This window comes from Gossypium arboreum, chromosome 8 (assembly GCF_025698485.1).
Source record: "Gossypium arboreum isolate Shixiya-1 chromosome 8, ASM2569848v2, whole genome shotgun sequence".
Classification (NCBI taxonomy): domain Eukaryota; kingdom Viridiplantae; phylum Streptophyta; class Magnoliopsida; order Malvales; family Malvaceae; genus Gossypium; species Gossypium arboreum.
The window spans coordinates 131,336,790-131,342,955 of record NC_069077.1 but is presented as its reverse complement, the minus strand read 5'-3'; the positions used below and the strand labels follow the sequence as shown (position 1 = coordinate 131,342,955).

Sequence of the window (6,166 nt, the reverse complement as noted above, 5' to 3'; positions counted from 1 at the left end):
CATTTTTAAACCATTTTCACATGATTTTGATGCACAACCATGCTTGAAACCCGTGTCCTTCACACGACCAAGACACATGGCCGTGTCTTTAGCTCGTGTACTATTGATAAACGCCAAATTATACATATTTTTACCCCAAATACTTAGCATATTTATTGATGTTTATTACTAGATTTGTGGATTTTGGTGCTCTTAATCCGATTATTTCATGTTTTGTACTCAGGATAGCACCACGAGTCAAAAGGAGCCAAAAATGAGCAAGAAAGGGACAAAACGGACCAAATCGAGAAGATGACACGGCCTAAGCCTTGCCATACGGGTAGCTCACACACCCGTGTCTTTCGAGGGTGTCGACCAAGGCTTTCACGATTTACACGGCCTGGCCATTGACCCACACAGCCATGTGCAATTTAACAGATTGAACACGGCCTGGAAATCACACCACATGGCCGTAGCACACATGTATGTCTCTTTTTCAAGAAGGTGTATTTTACACGGAAAAGGATACTTAGGGGGGAAGAAAGCCAATCCAAAGCCTATATAAACACCCTAAGTATGACTTAGAAAGGGGACCTCCCTCCAGAACTTTTCTGGAGTACAAAACCACATGCCAGGGATTACTTGAAGGAAGCCAGACGATCCATCCCAAAAGCCGGAGCTACTCTAAGACTGAAGTTATCTCTCAGAATTCCTTCAGGGGTTTTAGAGTTTTCTTTATGTTTTGTTATTTTCATACTTTTGGGATGTATTCTTATTTTATTATGAACTAAACCCCTTAGATACCTAAGGGGGTTGAAACCTGTGATGGATCTTGTTATTATTATCTGAACTGTATGATAAATACTTGATTTGTTCTTAATTATGTGTTCTTAATGCTTGAGTTAATATTCTGGGTATTGATTCATGATTTGATGTGCTTATGCAGAGGAGCAAAAGTCCCTATCTAAGAGTAGATTTGGCATAATTAAGCGGAGTTGATCGAATGCCTAGAAATAGGGTTACGAGATTTTGTCGAATTAGGGTGAAACCTCATATGGGATTCCATAAATCGATTTACTGCTTCCCTAAGGGTTTTAATTAAGAAAGAGATTTCAATTAATTCAACTGAGGGTTAGACGTTATTAGTCTCAAAAGAGATATTAATATAGGTTAGGGAGTCTCATGGATTAAGTCAAGTGAATAAATTGTCTGGTTTAGAGTTAGATAACAAGTGAAATCTAGGTGGATTCCTCCTTGGGTGTCGTCTTTATCAATTACTTTTCTTCAAGTCTTTTTCCAAAATTTCTCTTTGCTTTAGTTTAATTAGTTAATTAGTTTAATAAACAACCCCTCTTTATTTCTAGGTTAAATAATAAAAAGATAGTTATTACTAGTACTTTTGGTTCCTTTGGGTATGATATCCCGGTCTTGCCATTACTATACTATTGTTCGATAGGTGCGCTTTCCTTTTCGTCATGATAATAGTTAGTCTAGGTTTGATCTTCATTATAAATATTTATTACTTGTTATGAATCACGCGATCAAGTTTTTGGCGCCGTTGCCGGGGAACTAAGATATTAGGAACGCTTAATTTTTATTACTTTAGCCATTTATTTTTCTTGCAATTTAATTTAATTTTATTATTATTATTATTTATTAATTTACTTTTTTCCTTCTCTTGGCAGGTTTTTATAGTTTATAACTAGAAGAAACCCGTCAGAACCATTACTTTTTGACGAAGAAATCGATCGCACAGTTCGTAGAAACCAAAGAGAAATAAGGTGCAGCTTAAGATACACAGAGAACGAGCAAGAAGATGATACTCAACCTCCAACCGACGAGATGGCTGAAAACTAAGGCAATCAGCTACCTCCTGCAATTGCGGCTAATCAAAATCCTGCTCCACGTGCTATGTATGATTATGCTAAACCTTCTCTAACAGGAACTGAATCTAGCATAGTTAGACCGGCTGTAGCTGCAAATACTTTTGAACTGAAACCTAACACAATTCAAATGATACAGCAGTTTGTTCAGTTTGATGGTTTGCAGGATGAAGATCCCAACGCTCACTTAGGAAACTTTCTGGAATTTTGTGATACATTTAAAATCAATGGCATTTCTGATGATGCCATTTGTCTTCGATTACTTCCTTTTTCACTGAGAAACAAAGCTAAACAGTGGTTGAACTCGTTACCACGAGGGTCTATCACTACTTGGGAACAAATGACCGAAAAATTCTTACTAAAATATTTTTCGCCAGCTAAAATGGCTAAATTACGTAATGATATCTCTTTTTTTGTGCAGATGGATTTAGAAACACTTTACGATGCATGGGAGAGATACAAGGACTTACTGAGAAGGTGCCCTCACCATGGGTTACCGCTTTGGCTTTAAGTACAAACATTCCACAATGGTTTGAATCCCTTGACTTAGCAAATGGTTGACGCAGCTGCTGGCAGAACCATCAACAACAAAACACCTAAAGAGGCTTATGAATTCATTGAAGAAATGTCACTGAATAACTATCAGTGGAAAGTCATGAGGACTAAGCCAACAAAAACAGCCGGCGTTTATAACGTCGACTCAATTACTATGCTGTCAAATCAGGTAGAACTTCTCAATAAAAAGATTGATGGTTTTCTTAGTTCTACGCAGGTACATCCAGTAATGAGGTGTGACTCAAGTGGAGTAGGTGTGCATACAGAATATCAATCCTTCAATCCTACAATCAAAGAGGAACAAGTCAACTATATGGGTAACAATAACTTTAGATCTCAAAATAACCCAAACAGTAATACTTATAATGCAGGTTGGAAGAATCACCCAAATTTCTCCTGGGGTGCTCAAGGAAATCAAAAGCCACAAAATCCTCAGGGTTTTCAACAGCCACCTTATCAACAAGAGAAGAAACCGAACCTTGAGGAGATGCTCTCAAAATTCATATCAATGTCAGAAACCCATTTCCAAAATACCGAGACAGCACTTAAAAATCAATAAGCATCGATCCAAGGACTCGAAACTTAGATAGGCCAGCTATCCAAACTAATCTCCGAACGACCACAAGGTAGCTTACCAAGTAATACTAAACCTAACCCAAGGGAACACCTCAACGCAATTAGTACTCAAGATAAGGAAGGATTCATTGCGCCTGAGCCAGAATTGATGAAAGAAACTGTGCTGAGCAAAGGTAAAAGTGAGGTAAGTCATAAAAAAACGGTGAATGAAGAATATAAACCTCGTGTCCCATATCCTAATGCGACAAGGAAAGACTGCTCGGTTGAACAATTTGGTAAATTCCTTAAACTTTTGAATAAAATACATATTAACTTACCGTTTATTGAAGCTCTATCGCAGATGCCGAATGCAATGAAATTTTTAAGAGAGCTTTTAGTAAATAAGCAGAAGTTGGACGAAACATCGTATGTGGAGCTAAACGCAGTCTGTTTAGCTATTTTACAAAATAAGCTACCCCACAAATTGAAAGATCCAGGGAGTTTTACAATTCCTTGCTTAATTGGTAGTTTAGATATAAGTCATGCATTAGCTGATTTAGTGGCTAGTATTAACGTCATGCCTTACAAAATATTTAAGCAACTAGGTCTTGGGAAACCTAAACAAACTAGGATGAGCATTCAATTGGCAGATAAAACTATAAGATTCCCTAGGGGTATTATTGAATATGTACTCGTAAAAGTAGATAAGTTCATATTCCCCGTTGATTTCGTTGTTCTGGACATAGAGGAGGATAATAACACCCCTTTGATTTTAGGGAGGCCCTTTTTAGCAACTGCTAAAACAATTATTGATGTTGGTACAGGTGAGCTCACACTTCACGTAGGAGATGACACGATCACCCTTCAAGCTCGTAATTTTGGCATCACATTGAACATTGAAGGTAATAGTCCACACCAATCTACTAAAACTGACGATATGACTTTGTAGAAATTGTGCTTCAAAGAAGTTCACGAGCCATGTTCCAGAAATGATAGAGGACACATTCATGAAGAACGAAGGTGTGACAACCCTAATTTGACCCTAGTCGGAATGTGGTTTCAGGACCACAAAACCGAGTCTTAAAAAATATTTATTTTAAAGTTAATTTTTTTATATTCTATGTGTGATAGTGTATGTGTGAAAATTTGATGTTTTAATTTAGTCTTAGGAATGTGAATTTTCTTGAAAGGACTTAGTTGAGAAACTTAGAAAATGTGATAGGTAAATTGTAAGGATCAAATAATTACAAAGTGGGAAAGCTTGGGTTTGCATGTCAAAATGCCCAAAATTCAATTAATGGCCAGCCAAGTAATGATGTTTCTCCCATTAAGTTAAATTTATTATAATTTTATGTTGGCAAATGGTTAAAATAATCTAAATAAAAAAATGAATTAATAGGAAAATATGAATAAAAGAAGAAAGGAGAGAGAGAGTATTCATCTTCTTCCTCTTGCAAGCCGTAACTTAGGGGAAAGAAGAGGGAAATTCTCAAGGACATTCGGCCATCCTAAGGGTTGATTAAGGTAGGGTTTCATGTTAATTCTATTAAATTAAATGAAAATTTAGTTAGTAGTCAATGTTTTATTATAACCCATATGTTAATATTTTACTTAATTAGGTGACAAAATGGGCATACGGTTAGATTGGATAAATGCTAAGAGGATGGTGTTTTTCGATGTTTTGGATAGAAATAATAGAAAGGTGAAAAAGGAGCTAGTTAAATAGATATATGTGAATTTATATGATGTTACGAATAGATGTGAAGCTTATGCTAGTTTAGAAGAATTCGGTCAAAGTGTTCATGAGATGAAACTATGTGCTAAATGACAAATAGTGAGTAATTGCTAATTTGATAGTGATAATGTATTCGGCCTTGAGGCATTAGATAAACATTAGTTGAAGTCTTAATGTCTTGAACAAGGGCGGTTGTAAGATGTAGTGAAAATCATTAAATTATATATGTGAGTAATTAGCAAGGGTGGTTGCCGTATATACAAATATATATATATGTGTTTATATATGTGCGTTTATTTGAAGTAATGATTAGATTATTAATAGTAATGTGATCTTAGGTGGGCAACAGCCGAATAGCTTAAAAACATAAGGTAGAAAGATCAAATTTTACCGTGTAGTTCTTGTGATCTAAAATCATTAATATTATGAGATATAAATAACTAGCAAGGTGATTAAACTAGTCAATTTATTTATTTTAAGCTCAAGAACTTAAAGGAGGGGAATCAAGCAAGGGTAAAGCGAAGAGTATCGAGTAGCCGATTGGAACCGTTTTATCCAACACAAGGTAAGTCTATAAACAATTAAGATTGGTTATTCTATACATAATTGGTGTATGCATATCATGAAGGAATTACTCTCGTTTATGGATTCTTTTGACTGAAAAGTATGTGACCGGCTCTATTTAGTTAATTAAATCAATCACTTTGTTATAACGAAATAACTTTGGCACTATGTGTGCGGATTTGAATGACACTATGTGTGCAGATTTGTATGGCACTATGTGTGTGGATTTGAATGTCAATACGTGTGTGGATTACTAAGGCACTATGTGTGCGGGTTAACATGGCACTATGGGTGCGAATTTCCTTGCTTGAGCACTATGTGTACGAAATTGGTTGTTGATAAAATAAATGTAGGAGCTAAATGAGGGACAAAAAATAAAAAACTATTGTTTGAAATAAGAAATTGGAGACATGAAAAATTGAAACCTATATGCCTGAATGCATCTATTTCATCATTGATAAATATTGGAGGAAGGAATTAAGGTATTCGGTTATATGATATTTTGATTTAATAGTAAGACTGGACTAGTAGTTGAATGGATAATTTGGGTAATATATGGACCTCTCTAGTTTCTATTTCGACATATTAAGTTAATTGTTGCATTATTTTGCTTACGACTCACTGAGTTGAAAACTCATTTGGTGTGTTTACTTGTCTCTTATTTAGATTTCTTTTTGATTCGTTACATGCTCGGGACCATCCTCGAAGTCATCACACCTGCTTGCAACGTTTTGGTACCCCTTCTTAGTTGGTCTTAAGTATAACATTATGGCATGTATAGATATTAAATTTGGGATTTTCATGGCATAATACTAAATTTTGTAATCATGGCCATATGAATATGGCTTAACCTTTAATACTATAAAAAATGGCTATGTTTGCTTTATAATACAAC

The 6,166-nt window shown here is 35.5% G+C and overlaps 1 non-coding gene across 1 annotated transcript; it reads right to left on the bottom strand.

Moving 5' to 3' along the window:
* Positions 1–2,250: 2,250 nt before the first annotated feature.
* On the bottom strand, positions 2,251–2,357 carry LOC128280112 (small nucleolar RNA R71). The gene has a single exon (XR_008270294.1). It is a non-coding gene; the product is annotated as a small nucleolar RNA R71 (small nucleolar RNA).
* Between the last annotated feature and the right edge of the window lie 3,809 nt (positions 2,358–6,166).